The sequence below is a fragment of the Ranitomeya variabilis genome, chromosome 2 (genome assembly GCF_051348905.1).
Source record: "Ranitomeya variabilis isolate aRanVar5 chromosome 2, aRanVar5.hap1, whole genome shotgun sequence".
Taxonomy (NCBI): Eukaryota; Metazoa; Chordata; class Amphibia; order Anura; family Dendrobatidae; genus Ranitomeya; species Ranitomeya variabilis.
The window spans coordinates 644,328,354-644,342,442 of NC_135233.1; the positions used below are offsets into that span (position 1 = coordinate 644,328,354).

Sequence of the window (14,089 nt, forward strand, 5' to 3'; positions counted from 1 at the left end):
CGGCCTACTAACGGTGTCTACCACTCCCTGGTGTTCTCCTCAACTGAATAAATCTGAGCTTTAACCTTCTGGCTCTCATTAAGTGCTTTTTTTAAAAAAAAATGGTGTTTGGGGCCTAATACCTCTGTTTGCCGCTCACTGGTGTTCTCCTCAACTGAATAAATCTGAGCTTCAACCTTCTGGCTCTCATTTTTTTTTTTTTTAATTGGTGTTTGAGGCCTAATACCTCTGTTTGCCGCTCACTGGTGTTCTCCTCAACTGAATAAATCTGAGCTTCAACCTTCTGGCTCTCATTTTTTTATTTTTTTTTTTTAAATTGGAGGTTGGGGCCTAATACCTCTGTTTGCCGCTCACTGGTGTTCTCCTCAACTGAATAAATCTGAGCTTCAACCTTCTGGCTCTCATTAAGTGCTGTTTTTTAAAGAATTGGTGGTTAGGGCCTACTAACGGTGTCTGCCGCTCCCTGGTGTTTGTCCTCAACTGTATAAAGCTGAGCTTCAACCTTCTGGCTCTCATTAAGTGCTGCTTTTTAAAAAATTGGTGGTTAGGGCCTACTAACGGGGTCTGCCGCTCCCTGGTGTTGTCCTCCACTGAAATAAAGCTGAACTTCAGTCTTTAGGCTTTTGGCCTATAGTAGCAGATATTAAACTGCATTTGGCCTACTAGTGTGGTTGGGCCCTTAAAACAGTGTCTGCTGCTCCTGGGTTTGCTACTCCACTGAACAAAGCAATGCCACCTGTTTAGTCCTGTTACCAATTTTGAACTGCATTTAGCCTACTTTATTCTTTGGCCCTATATCTGTGTTTCCTCCTCATCCTGCCCATTGCCCAGCCACTGCTAGATGAGTCTGCTGGTACATTGACCTAGACCACTACATTCCCCTTGCACTCTACACAGCCAGAATCTGACCCTGCTGAAAGTAAGGTTCCCCTTCCCGCATGTTATACCACCTTACACAGGGACAAAGAGGAAGGTGCAGATGAAAGTGCAGGTTCCTTCATCAGGTGGGGGGGCATACTCGTTGGCGACGTCACTGGCACAGGGCCCCTCAGAGTACGCAAAAGTGTCGCTGCTGGTGGGAGGCGCCCCCGCCGTGCAAACACACCGCTGTACTTTGAGGTGCCCTGTGCCAGTGCCAATGCCAACGAGTGGGCCCCCCTGCTTGCTTAGGATCACAGCACTTGCAAACTTGACATACTTACCTCTCACTGCTCCACCGCCGTGACGTAGTCCACGTTTCCTGGGCCCACTAAAACCTTGAACCAGCCCTACCCCCCACAACTTTTGCCAAATGACCCCCAATTTCCAATGCCCAACTATTATTATAAAGTTAATTAAGATTGACAAGCTTCAGAAACAAGAATGGATGTTTTTGGCATTAAAATGGGCACTGTAGGTGTTTTCCTGGCCTCCACTCACTGTCGATTATGCTTCCCCATTGACTTGCATTGGGTTTCGTGTTTCGGTCGATCCCCGACTTTTAGCGATAATCGGCCGACTGCACTTGACTCGACTCTGGACAAAGTCGGGTTTCGCAAAACCCGACTCGATCTTAAAAAAATGAAAGTCGCTCAACCCTAGTAGGGAGTAATATTTATTCTCCTTTTCAGCCTTAAGGTACTTTTATAGCTACATGGTCTTTTGATCATTTTGTATGTTATGATGTGTTGTGTGTCTTTTTTAAACTTGTAAGAATAAAAGTTAGATTTTAAAAGTTTTTTTTTCATTAGTAGCCCCCTTTTTTGCTATATATATCATTTTCTCTATTGGGGCACCGGTTGTTTTCCGGTTTTTGGTCCTTTTACTAAAATAGACCGTGTGCTGTACTACTAGACCATTTCTACGTCACATTCACACACATTGTAAAACATGCACGTATCGTTTCTGGAGCCCATATAATATTATGTACCCATCTATGGCTCACATTTAGTATAATGTCGTCCTCTATGGCCTCCATTTAGTAAACTGTCCCTCTTTTTGAATCTCTTTATATGGAAATTAAAAACAAAACAAAACATGATTCTATTCATCTGTCCTTGCTGCCATGATAAGCAACTCCTTCCTCCTCCACCCATTATCACAGGTGCAATTACTTCGCTTCATTGTGCTGTCTGCAATGTCTCTTGATTCTGCTGGCCTCTGATAGTTGGGTGTCATGTACAGATAGTATAGGGAAATTGGTTGTTCTCTGCTCCATAATAATTTTCAACTGGATGGTCATTTGAGGATGCACATCCACCTGAAGCTATCGGAGGTACTGGAAGTTGGTGCAACTAAAATCATTATTCCTCGGCTCAGGGGTCCATTGTGAGACCACTTGGGGATTTCCCTGTCCCACGGTGGGCTAGTCAAAGCTTGTATATGTCATGGGCATAACTACCAGGGTAGCAATCATAATCTTTGGATACAGCAGATGGCGTACAGTATCTCCATCCAAAAGTACTCTAGTTGATGAAAGGAGAAAGCAAAAAAGGGTAAAGGAAGATATAATACAGATTTAATCAAGACGAAAAAAAAGGAATGTAAAAGACTGGTGACTGCCAGGAAGATGAAGACATCAATTAAGACTCACTGCTGAATAATGCGGTCTCGTGAAAAACCACCAGACAAAGGAAACCTGTAAGTGGATGTTAGTTCAAATGTGTCTCTTTTACAGCTACGTGGGGTGGTTTTTTTTTTGCATTTTTTTTAATATTCTTTATAATCTGAATAGATTTGCAGAGATCTTCCATTCACATGAGGTGAAGTATGATACATAAATGCTAGCAATTATACACGATTGAAGGTATGCTTACATGAGTTGAAGTAGTGTGAAGCAGCTATCCAAGAAAGTGTTGACTGAGACAAGGAAAGGTGTAACCTAGAGCATATATTGCTATAATTTAAAGGTGTGCGTCACAATGCTTTGACTATAAAAGCTGACTTCACGATGCAGAACTGAGCTTGTGTCTGACAGAGCTATACATATTATTTGAAAACTGCCAATCATTTATTCACTTGCAATATCCTAACCAAGAATCCATTCTGGAGTAAAAGTGAGTGCTTCTTTCCTTTCTCTTTGGTCTATGGTATACTGTTACATATTTAATACATCAGTGATATTAAATTAATGTTGCTGTTTTTTTTTAAATGTAACTAGATTATTTTACTTAACTGTTATGTGTTGAATTAATATTTGTACTGACAACTGACAGTTTGACAGATAGTCAATTAGTTTGGAATAGTCACAAAAATGCATTGAATACTATTTACCCAGTACCCAGGTCGAAGGTATAGCTAGTGACCTAGGGTTCAAGAGGCCAGATAGCCATAAAAGAGAATAACACTGTTAGAAGGGTGCTAATGAACTTCATTGGTTCCATAGTGCTTGAAGGTTACTGAATAGTAATGTGAAAAAGTTAAAGCTATGTTACTATACAAGTTAATACTTGACTTGCTTCGTGAACTTGATCATTATTTAATCTTTCAACCTCTTGTAAAACTTTTTTTTTAATTACATGGTTTTTCCATCTCTGATTTTTTTTTATAGCATTCAGTGGACTCTAGTAAAAATAAAGCACAGTTACCTTACTGAAGGTAGCAACTTCTTTTGTAACTGAGCCCTAGATACCCGCTAGTCTCAGGTCTCCTTTCAGTGGTGCAACCAATCATGTCCACTATGGATAGTGATTGACTGCAGCTGTCACATGTCCCTAAGGGAGAATAGGATGAACAAAGCAGGTTTGTGCAGATCACTTTCTGGCTGTAGGGACATGTGTCTACAAGTGTGAAAAACACATTTACATATGTAACTGGTAGAACAGAAAGCAGTAATAGCTTAACAAAAAAACTTAGTTTACAGTTCTCCCAGACTTGTAAAATATATGGCCAGCTTTGGCATTATCGTGTCTTCCATTGTCTTAAGCAGGTTTAATGTTTCACAGTATTGTGTTGGCTTGATCTGCATATACACTGATAAATAATCGTGAATGAGTGTTCTTAAAAACATTCATTTTATTATTATTATTATTATTTATTGTTATAGCGCCATTTATTCCATGGCGCTTTACATGTGAGGAGGGGTATGCATAATAAAAACAAGTACAGTATGACTATCTTTCAGTGTAAACAGGCTGCTGATCTCCTGATGAACGAGACAAATGGAAAAGATCATCGTTCTCGGTGAATTGTCCTATATAAAAAGGAGTCACTTTGCCGAGAACTATGGCAGCCTAGGTGTTCAGAGCAATCTTTTGCGGTTTGCTCAGTTCACATTATTTACTTTTGTCTGCCTATGTAAACAGGTTAATAAATGATGGCCAATCAGTTAAAATATACCAACCGGCAGTTGTTTTGCGCAGTCGGTCTGTGTAAATGGACCCTTAGTTATTTTTCAGTTGATACTTCCATTTCTTTATGGAAATTGGCATGGAATTGTGAAGCAGCCCACTAGGTGCCCTGATTGTAGGGTGTTTGCCTACATTATAATAATTAGCTAAAATCTGTATGAAAAGATATGCATATACGTGTACAAGCCTCATATATATACTGCCTATTTTGGAGGAGCCTGTCCAGTCATCATATAATATGAGATAGGAAAACATGTACAAAGAACAATGCTGAAGGTAATTGTTACAATAGATGAGTAAATAAGCTGTTGTACCAAAACACGCTTACCAGATTGCTAAAGGAGAGAATAGAATATATGCATATTTATATAAATATGGCTTTGTTTCTCACTGCGGTTTAGAATGACATTTTTTTTACCCTTGTTGATATTATACCTAACATAGCTGGCAGCTTTTTTGTAGTACTTATTTTATTCATGTCTTCTGGCTTTTTGTACCCCTAAAGTGGATATGGGTATTATTGGTATCCTGCCGAGTCATGTCACATGTTCAGTATCATGTCACGTTACTAATATCTTATTGAACCACGTTACATGTTTAGTATCATGTTACGTTACTAATATCTTATTGAGTCATGTTACTTGTTTAGTATAATTTTACATTACTAGTATCCTGTTGAGTCATGCTACATGTTTAGTATCATGTTATGCTACTAGCATCTTATTGAGTCGTTAGTTACAAAAAATACTGAATGTAGAATACAGATCCAATCATATAATAAAAGATACCAGACAAAGTATACCCAAAGGGAACAAGCCCACAAGTGCAGATATAATAAGCAGTCTATCCAGACTCAATAAAGTGCTTGTGCAAATATGGTGAATAGTCTTTCAAGACAAAAAAATGCATTAGAGTCTTTGGAGAAATACTAGTACCAGTGTAAAGATGATCTGTAGCTCACAGGGACTCCGACTCCAATGTACGTTTTGCCACCGTGGCTTTTTCAAGGAGTCTTATGTTTATCATCATGTTATGTGACTAGTATCTTATTGAGTCGTTACATGTTTATCATCATGTTATGTTACTAGTACAGTATCTTATTGGTCAGGTTACATGTTAGGCATCATGTTACGTTTGTAATGGTTAATCACAGTTTACTGCATGGTTGGAGATTTGTGATGTAAAAAATGAGGCTGGAGTTGGAGAACTAGGGTTTGGGCAGTTGGTGGGCGGTTGGGAGGAGTCGAAGGTGAGTCCAAGTGGAAGGGAAGCTGCGCATCCTTGGAGAAAGTCTGGATATAGCAGTGGGAGTCTGGATCTGCTGTTGGTGACTAGTTCTTCAGCTTGACTTAAGCTGACTCAGTGAGAACAACCAAATACACAGCATCTTGGGCTAGACCATCTCTAAGGACTTAGGGAAGCCCTGCATTGGAGACATCATTGTTCCCTAAGAGATTCAAGACGACGTTTCTGATTATTTCGGGATTCAGCTCAGCAAGGACCCTTCTACTTCAGTCTCAGGACGTACTGGTACCATCTTACATCTGAATTTATATGCGCATATATAAATAGCCTAACAGAGGTCCAGTTAGTTAGGAGAAAAGGCCTCTTCTGGAAGGGGCACTTCGAAAAAACTGCTTTGAATACATGATTACTAAAATACAGGCAGAACACTGTCATTTTGTTGATTTATGCATAGAAAGGGTTAATCATGTTGTATTTTACTTGCATATAACTATAACTATTAATTCTGTTTACATGTACCTGTGTATACTCTTAATTGGTGTTATTGAGAGTAACTGCTGTCATTGTATTTATTACTTATACACAGTTTACCTACCATCCTTTCCTTAGTTTTATAAACTGGTTAGTAAATATTCATATTATATTATCTAATCTTTGTGTGTGTTGGCTGATTGTTGCTGTACCCCTCATCCTGTGGCTGTCCATCATCCATATGTCATGTTACTATTATCTTATTGAGTCATGTTACCTGTTTAGCATCATGTCACATTACTAGTATATTATTGAGTCATGTCACATGTTTAGTATCATGTCACATTACTAGTATATTATTGAGTCATGTTACCTGTTTAGCATCATGTTATGTAACTAGTATATTATTGAGTCATGTTACATGTTTAGCATCATATCAAATTACTAGTATATTATTGAGTCATGTTACATGTTTAGTATCATGTCACATTACTAGTATATTATTGAGTCATGTTACATGTTTAGCATCATGTTAAGTTGCTTGTATCTTATTGAGTCATGTTACATGTTTAGTATTATTATTATTATTTATTGTTATGGCGCCGTTTATTCCATGGCGCTTTACACGTGAGGAGGGGTATACATAATAAAAACAAGTACAATTATCTTAAACAATACAAGTCATGACTGGTACAGGAGGAGAGAGGACCCTGCCGGCGAAGGCTCACAATCTACAAGGGATGGTATCATGTCATGTTACTAGTATCTTATTGAGTCATGTTACATGTTCAGCATCATGTTACATTGCTAGCATCTTATTGAGTCATGTTACATATAAAGTATCATATTACATTGCTAGCATCTTATTGAGACTTGTTACACGTTTAGTATCATGTTACATTACTAGTATCTTGATCTTGAGTCATATTACATGTATAGCAAAATGTTATGTCACTACTATCCTGTTCAGTTAAGTTACATGTTTAGCATCATGCCACGTTACTAGTATCTTATTGAGTCATGTTACATGTTTAGCTTCATGTTACATTACTAGTATACCCTCATCCTGATCCTAATATCTAAACTCTAATTATAGAGGATTCAATAGGGGGAGCTACATTGAGAAGAACCTGGGGGGGTTCTACTCCGGTTTACTTGTTCTTTATGTCACAATTATGAACATCTATATCTATGTACTAACATGACTTCAATATTATTTAATATTGAGCTCCGCTATCTCCCTTCATCATTTAGATTTTGGCCCATGGTTTATATTACCTAACATGCTACATCTGAGCACTATAGCACTTTATGTTCATCAACATCCCTGCTATAAGTTATCTTAATAGTTTTTTGTTTGGGACAGCCGTCGAGGAGTGGGGACGCCAATCTCGTCATTTTTTTAAATAGGGTGCCAACCTCCGCTCTGAGGCAGGGACTGGATAGGGTCAGCAAAACTATTGGTCCCTCATCTTTAATCAGATTACTTCTGTTATCCTCCTCCCTCCCCCATGGTCCCACATTCAACCATTGTATTAAGGCTTTTTCACCCCTTTCCCACAGGGTTTACTAAGGGTTAGAAGGGACAGTCGACGGTGATCAGGGGCGCCATTGCGCAGGATTAAGGGTGCCAACCTCCGCAGCCATGTAGGGTGCTGTTGAGTTTTAGAGTAGGGCAAGGCACCACACTTGGCCTTTTCCATTTAGTATATATATTTTTGTCTTTTGGTGATGGTATTGAGTTTTGTGTGCACCAGTATTTTACCTTATATTAATAAAGGTTATAAATTTTTTATATAACATATTGTTTTTTTTTCTGTGAACCAGTTGATAATTTTACTCCAATTATCATTTTTGTACTGTGAATGTTTAGTTTCATGTTACATTACTAGTATCTTATTGAGTCATGTTACATGTACATGGTCAAGTCACATTTCTAGTATCTTATTGAGTCATGTTACATGCTTAGTATCATGTTACATTGCTAGTATCTTATTGAGTCATGTTACATGTTTAGTATGTTACATTACTAGTATGTTATGGAGTCATGTTACATGTAGAGAGTCATGTCACATTACTAGTATCTTAGTGAGTCATGTTACATGTTTAGTATCATGTTACATTACTAGTATCTTATTGAGTCATGTTACATGTTTAGCATCATCTCACGTTTAGTGTTGAGCGATACCGTCCGATACTTGAAAGTATCGGTATCGGAAAGTATCGGCCGATACCGGCAAAGTATCGGATCCAATCCGATACCGATACCCGATACCAATACAAGTCAATGGGACTCAAGTATCGGACGGTATTCCTGATGGTTCCCAGGGTCTGAAGGAGAGGAAACTCTCCTTCAGGCCCTGGGATCCATATAAATGTGTAAAAGAAAGAATTAAAATAAAAAATATCGCTATACTCACCTGTCCGACGCAGCCTGGACCTCAGCGAGGGAACCGGCAGCGTTGTTTGTTTAAAATTCGCGCTTTTACTTGGTTACGTGAAGTCCCGGCTTGTGATTGGTCAGGGCGGCCATGTTGCCGGGACGCGGACCAATCACAGCAAGCCGTGACGAAATTACGTCACGGCTTGCTGTGATTGGTCCGCGTCCCGGCAACATGGCCGCCATTAACCAATCACAAGCCGTGACGTCACGGGAGGCTGGACACGCGCGCTTTTTAAAATGGGCGCGTGTCCAGCCTCCCGTGACGTCACGGCTTGTGATTGGTTGCGTCTCCCATGTGACTGCGACGCAACCAATCACAAAGCCGGGACGTAATTTTAAAATCCTTAAGGACCTGAAATTACGTCACGGCTTGCTGTGATTGGTTGCGTCGCCCATGTGACTGCGACGCAACCAATCACAACGCCGGAACGTAATTTTAAAATCCTGAAGGACCTGAAATTACGTCACGGCTTGCTGTGATTGGTTGCGTCCCGGTCACATGGGCGGCACGCAACCAATCACAAGCCGGGACTCACGAAAAGGAAAGAAAAGCGCGAATTTTAAACAAAGAATGCTGCCGCTTCCCTCGGTAAGGTGCAGGCTGCGTCGGAGAGGTGAGTATAGCAATATTTTTTATTTTAATTCTCTCTTTTACACATTTTTACATTAATGTTGTTTCGATACCGATACCCGATATCACAAAAATATCGGATCTCGGTATCGGAATTCCGATACAGCAAGTATCGGCCGATACCCGATACTTGCAGTATCGGAATGCTCAACACTACTCACGTTACTAGTATCTTATTGAGTCATGTTACATGTTTAGCATCATGTCACGTTACTATATATTGAAAGCACCTGTCAGGTGTAGAAAGGGCCGTCTTCTCCTTGGCACTTGGAGACAGGAGAATTTGCCAGTACCCCTGCATTACATCCAGGGTGGTGATGTACCTGGCTGACCGTAGCCTCTCAATAAGCTCTTCGACCCAGGGCATTGAATACGCATGGGCTCCATTAGGCTTCGGCACCAGGACAATAGGGAACAGCCGCTCTTTGACTCCTCGATGACACTCAGGCTCAACATTCTCTTCACCTCCTGGGAGATCACCTCACTGCGAGCTTCAGGAATCTGATACGGCCTTTGGCTCACCCTCACACGTGGTTAAGCCAGGATCAAGTGCTCCACCACCACCATAAATCCTGGTAACTACGAAAACAGGTCTCGGTTCCGCTAAAGCAGCTCACAACACTGTTGTTTCTGAGCTGGTGACAGTGTCTCTGCTATTGTGATATCCTCGACATCAGCTTCAGGATGGGACCCTAGGCACGGTGCTTCTATCGGATCCCTGTCTCACCACAGTTTCAGCAGGTTAATGTGGTACACTTGGTACAGCTTCCTTCTCCCTGGTTGGTGGACCTTATAGTTAACATCACTCAACTTCTCGACCACCTTGTATGGTCCTAGCCACTTGGCCAGGAATTTGCTTTCCATGGTGGGGATCAACAAGAACACATGGTCCCCAGGGCTAAACTTTCTCAACCTCACGGCCTGATTGTAGATCCTCGCCTGGGCTTCTTGTGCTTGAAGGAGACTCTCCTTCACAATCGGCATCACCCTTGTGATTCGGTCCTGTATTTGGGCCACGTGCTGGATGATGTTCCGATGAGGTGTAACTTCTGCTTCCCAAGTCTCCATTGCAATATCTAGAAGTCCCTGGGGGTGCCATCCGTATAACAGCTCGAATAGTGAGAACCCCATAGAGGCCTGTGGGACTTCCCTGATGGAGAAGAGTAGGTATGGTAGAAGGCAATCCAAATCTTGGCCATCCTTCTCCAAGACCTTCTTCAGCATGGCCTTCAAGGTCTTATTGAATCTCTACACCGATGGCCTAAATTGGGTAATCTGGAGGGTCTTGCACAACTCCCTCATTACCTTGGATATAAACGGTGTCCCCTGGTCCATCAGGATCTCCTTCAGCAGGCCCATCCATTAGAAAATATGGACTAGCTCTCATGCTATAGTCCAGGCGGAGGAGTTTCTTAGGGGTACCACTTCCGGGTACCACGTAGCATAGTCCAGTACCACGAGGATGTATTGATGACCCCTGGCAGACTTAACTAAGGGCCCGACCAGGTCCATGGCAATTTGGACAAATGGGACTTCAATTATGGGAAACGGAACTAGGTACCTACGGAAGTGGGATACAGGGGCAGTTAGCTGACGAGTAGGGCAGGAGCGGCAGAAATTAACAATGCCCTTGTGACACCCAGGCCAGTAAAACCTCTGAGGGACTCATTCTTGGGTCTTATCTACATCTAGGTCCCCCCCAAGACATGAGCTTGGGCCAGAGCTAGTACCCTATGTCTATAGGGTTCCGGGACTAATCACTGCTCTTATAGTTCCCCTCTCTGTTTAGTGACCAGATATAACAAAGTACAGGAACCTGGTGTCGGCCCCCGACTCTTAAGCAACCGCATTTATCACCGTCACATTTTTCTGTACATTTTTCAATGTCAAGTCCTGGATTAGGGCAGTCCCAAAATTCCCGCCAGAAACCCCCAGTTCAGGAATTTCAGTCTTACTGGCCACCATCTCGTCCTCAACACCATCCAGGACACACAAGGGAAACTCATCCATCTCCGACTGTGATGGGCTTTCGACAGAAATGTGCTGGCTCCTGTCTGCGTCCTCAGTCTTTCCCCACAAGTCCTAGAAAAGACTGAAGTTCCTCTCAATTATCACAGGGTGCAACAAACCTTTGACCACCCCGACCTCATTGGACTCCATACCCCAGCTTGTTTTAACCAAAACTCTGGCCACAGGATAGTCCTTGGCATCCCCGTGGATACAGCGTGCACCCACGTGTTTTCCTGGGATTAACTGATGGGGAAGTGTGGCCCTTACCAGGGTCACCAAACTCCGAGTCGAAGAGTCTTGTCATCAGCACCCCATTTATTGACACGGGACATGCCTGCGGCACCTCACCAGGCTGATAGTTCACACTGCAAGCGGGGTTGTCACAGTAGAAGCAGCGCCTCCCTAGGCTACAGTCCATCTTTTTGGAGGACAAGGGACAATGGGCAGCTAAATGTCCAGGACCGTGACATCTCCAGCCAAGCAAGTCTTTTCCCTGTGGCCTCTGACAACCCATCAGTGACCCCTTGGGATCTAGGACTCCCCCCAGTAGTGGCTTTACTACCCCTCTTTTGGGGCTCAGATTCTTGCTGTGTACCCCAATATGAGGATGCACCACCCCCTGGCTTTTGTTAGGGACCTCTCAACCACCTGGAACCGTTCCACTAGGCCCACCAGTTTGTCTGCATTTTGTGGATCTCCCTGGGCAACCCAGGTCTGCAGCGGCCTAGGAGTGCACAAACCTGTTCATGACAATGTGCTCAACCATCTGGGCTTGAGTGGAGGATTCCGGCTGCAACCATTTTTGCACCAAATGCAGTAGGTCAAACATTTGGCACCCAGGCAGTTTGTCCCAATAATACGCCCAGTGGTGAACCCATTGTGCTCTGACCGACATAGTCACTCCTGCGTGTGCCAAAATTTCTGCCTTTAATTTGGCATACTTCTGTGCATCTTGTAATGCTAAATCATAATATGCCTTCTGGGGATCACCAGTCAAATAGGGGGCCAGCACCCCCGCCCTCTGCTCTGGCTGTAGCTTCTCACGCTCCGCTACCTGCTCGAACACAGTCAAAAATGCCTCCACATCATCACCCGGGGTCAGTTTTTGCATGGCTCATCTTACCGCTTTCCGGATGTATGTGTCGTCACCTGGACTTGGGAGAGGTGCTGCCGGCCTTCCACAAACCGCCTCTGTAAGCAAGTCAATCTGCAGCTGGTGTTGCTGGTGCTGCTGCTGGTGTTGCTGGTGCTGCTGCATCTGCTGTATAAGCAGGTCACTTGTCTCCTGTTGCACCATCTGTGGTTGCTGTAATTGCTGCTGATGTTGTAGCTGATGTTGCTGCTGTGCTTACAGAAGATGTTTGAGCAGGTCCTCCATCTTGCCTGACGTCATCCGCTGGCTTGTGGCCGTCACACGTGTTCGCTGGAAGCGCGGCCGCACTTCTACCACCACCTGTGGTAGATTGTCTAACTCGTCTGCACGCGGAGGTAGTAAATGGAACACTGTGTCTTTATGGGTGCACTTTTTTTATTTAGTACTGCATAAAGCAAGGTTTTAACCCCTTAGTGACAGAGCCAATTTTGTACTTAAAGACCAAGCCAATTTTTACAATTATGACCACTGTCACTTTATGAGGTTATAGCTCTGGAATGCTTCAAAAGATCCCACTGATTCTGAGACTGTTTTTTTGTGACATATTGTACTTCATGTTAGTGGTAAAATTTATTCGATATGACTTGTGATTAGTTATGAAAAAGGACATTTGGCAAAAAATTTGAAAATTTGGGAATTTTTGTGCCTTTAAATCAAAGAGTCATATTGCACAAAATAATAAAATAACATTTACCACATGTATACTTTACATCTGCACAATTTTGGAAACATTATTTTTTTTGTTAGAACATTATAAGGGTTAAAAGTTGACCATGGATATCTCATTTTTCCATGAAATTTACAAAACCATTTTTTTAGGGACCACCTCACATTTTCAGTGAGTTTAAGGTGCCAATGTAACAAAAAATACCCAAAATTGACACCATTCTAAGAACTACACCCCTCAAGGGGTGCAAAACCACATTCAAGAAGTTTATGAACCCTTCAGGTGCTTCACGAGAACTAAAGCAATATGGAAAAAATTATGAAAATTTTGCTTTTTCACAAAAAATTTACTTTGGAACCAAACTTTTTTATTTTCACAAGGGTATCAAGAGAAAATGGACCATAAAATTTGTTGTGCAATTTTTTCTGAGAATGCCGATACCCATATGTGGGGGAAATCCACTGTTTGGGCGCATGGCAGAGCTAAGAAGGGAGGGAGCACCATTTGCCTTTTTGAACGCAAAATTGGCTGGAATCAATGGCGGTCACTATGTCGCGTTTAGAGACCTCCTGATGTACCTCAACAGTGGAAACCCCCCAATTCTAACTCCAACCCTAACACAGCCCTAATTCGAACCCTAACCCCAACACACCCCTAATCCCGAACCTTACCATAACCCTAACCACAACCCTAACTACAACCATAACCCCAACACCACCCTTACCCTAATACCACAACCCTAACCCCAACACAACCCTAACCGTAACCCTAGCCCCAACCCTAACCCTAGTCCAACCCTAACCCTAGCCCAAACTTAACCTTAGCTCTAACCCCAACCCTAACCCTAGCCCCAGCCCTATCCCTAGCTCTAACCCCAACCCTAATGCTAACCCTAGACCCAACCGTAACCCTAATGGAAAAATGGAAAAAATACATTTTCTTTATTTTATTATTTTTACCTAACTAAGGGGGTGATAAAGGGGGGTTTGATTTACTATTTTTTATTTTGATCCCTGTGATATTGTCTATCACAGTGATCAAAATGAATCAATAGGAAAAATCTTATTGTTGCCGGGTGCTGGCTGGCAGATCTCGGCAAGCAGAGGTGCTGGATGTATCGGGGGACCCCATTTCTCTCTCC

The 14,089-nt window shown here is 42.3% G+C and overlaps 1 protein-coding gene across 4 annotated transcripts in view; it reads left to right on the plus strand.

The window, feature by feature from the left end:
• Positions 1-2,154: 2,154 nt before the first annotated feature.
• Positions 2,155-14,089, plus strand: part of LOC143809795 (protein unc-93 homolog A-like) — a 60,139-nt gene continuing 48,204 nt past the window's right edge. For 2 of the 4 annotated variants that reach the window (XM_077292796.1, XM_077292799.1), the window contains exon 1: positions 5,547-5,858. The gene's annotated coding sequence lies outside the window, so the exon portion shown is untranslated. Of the gene's footprint in view, positions 2,620-2,874; positions 3,036-5,546; positions 5,859-14,089 lie in introns of those variants that run through there. The other 2 variants (XM_077292798.1, XM_077292797.1) reach the window with 2 other exon arrangements.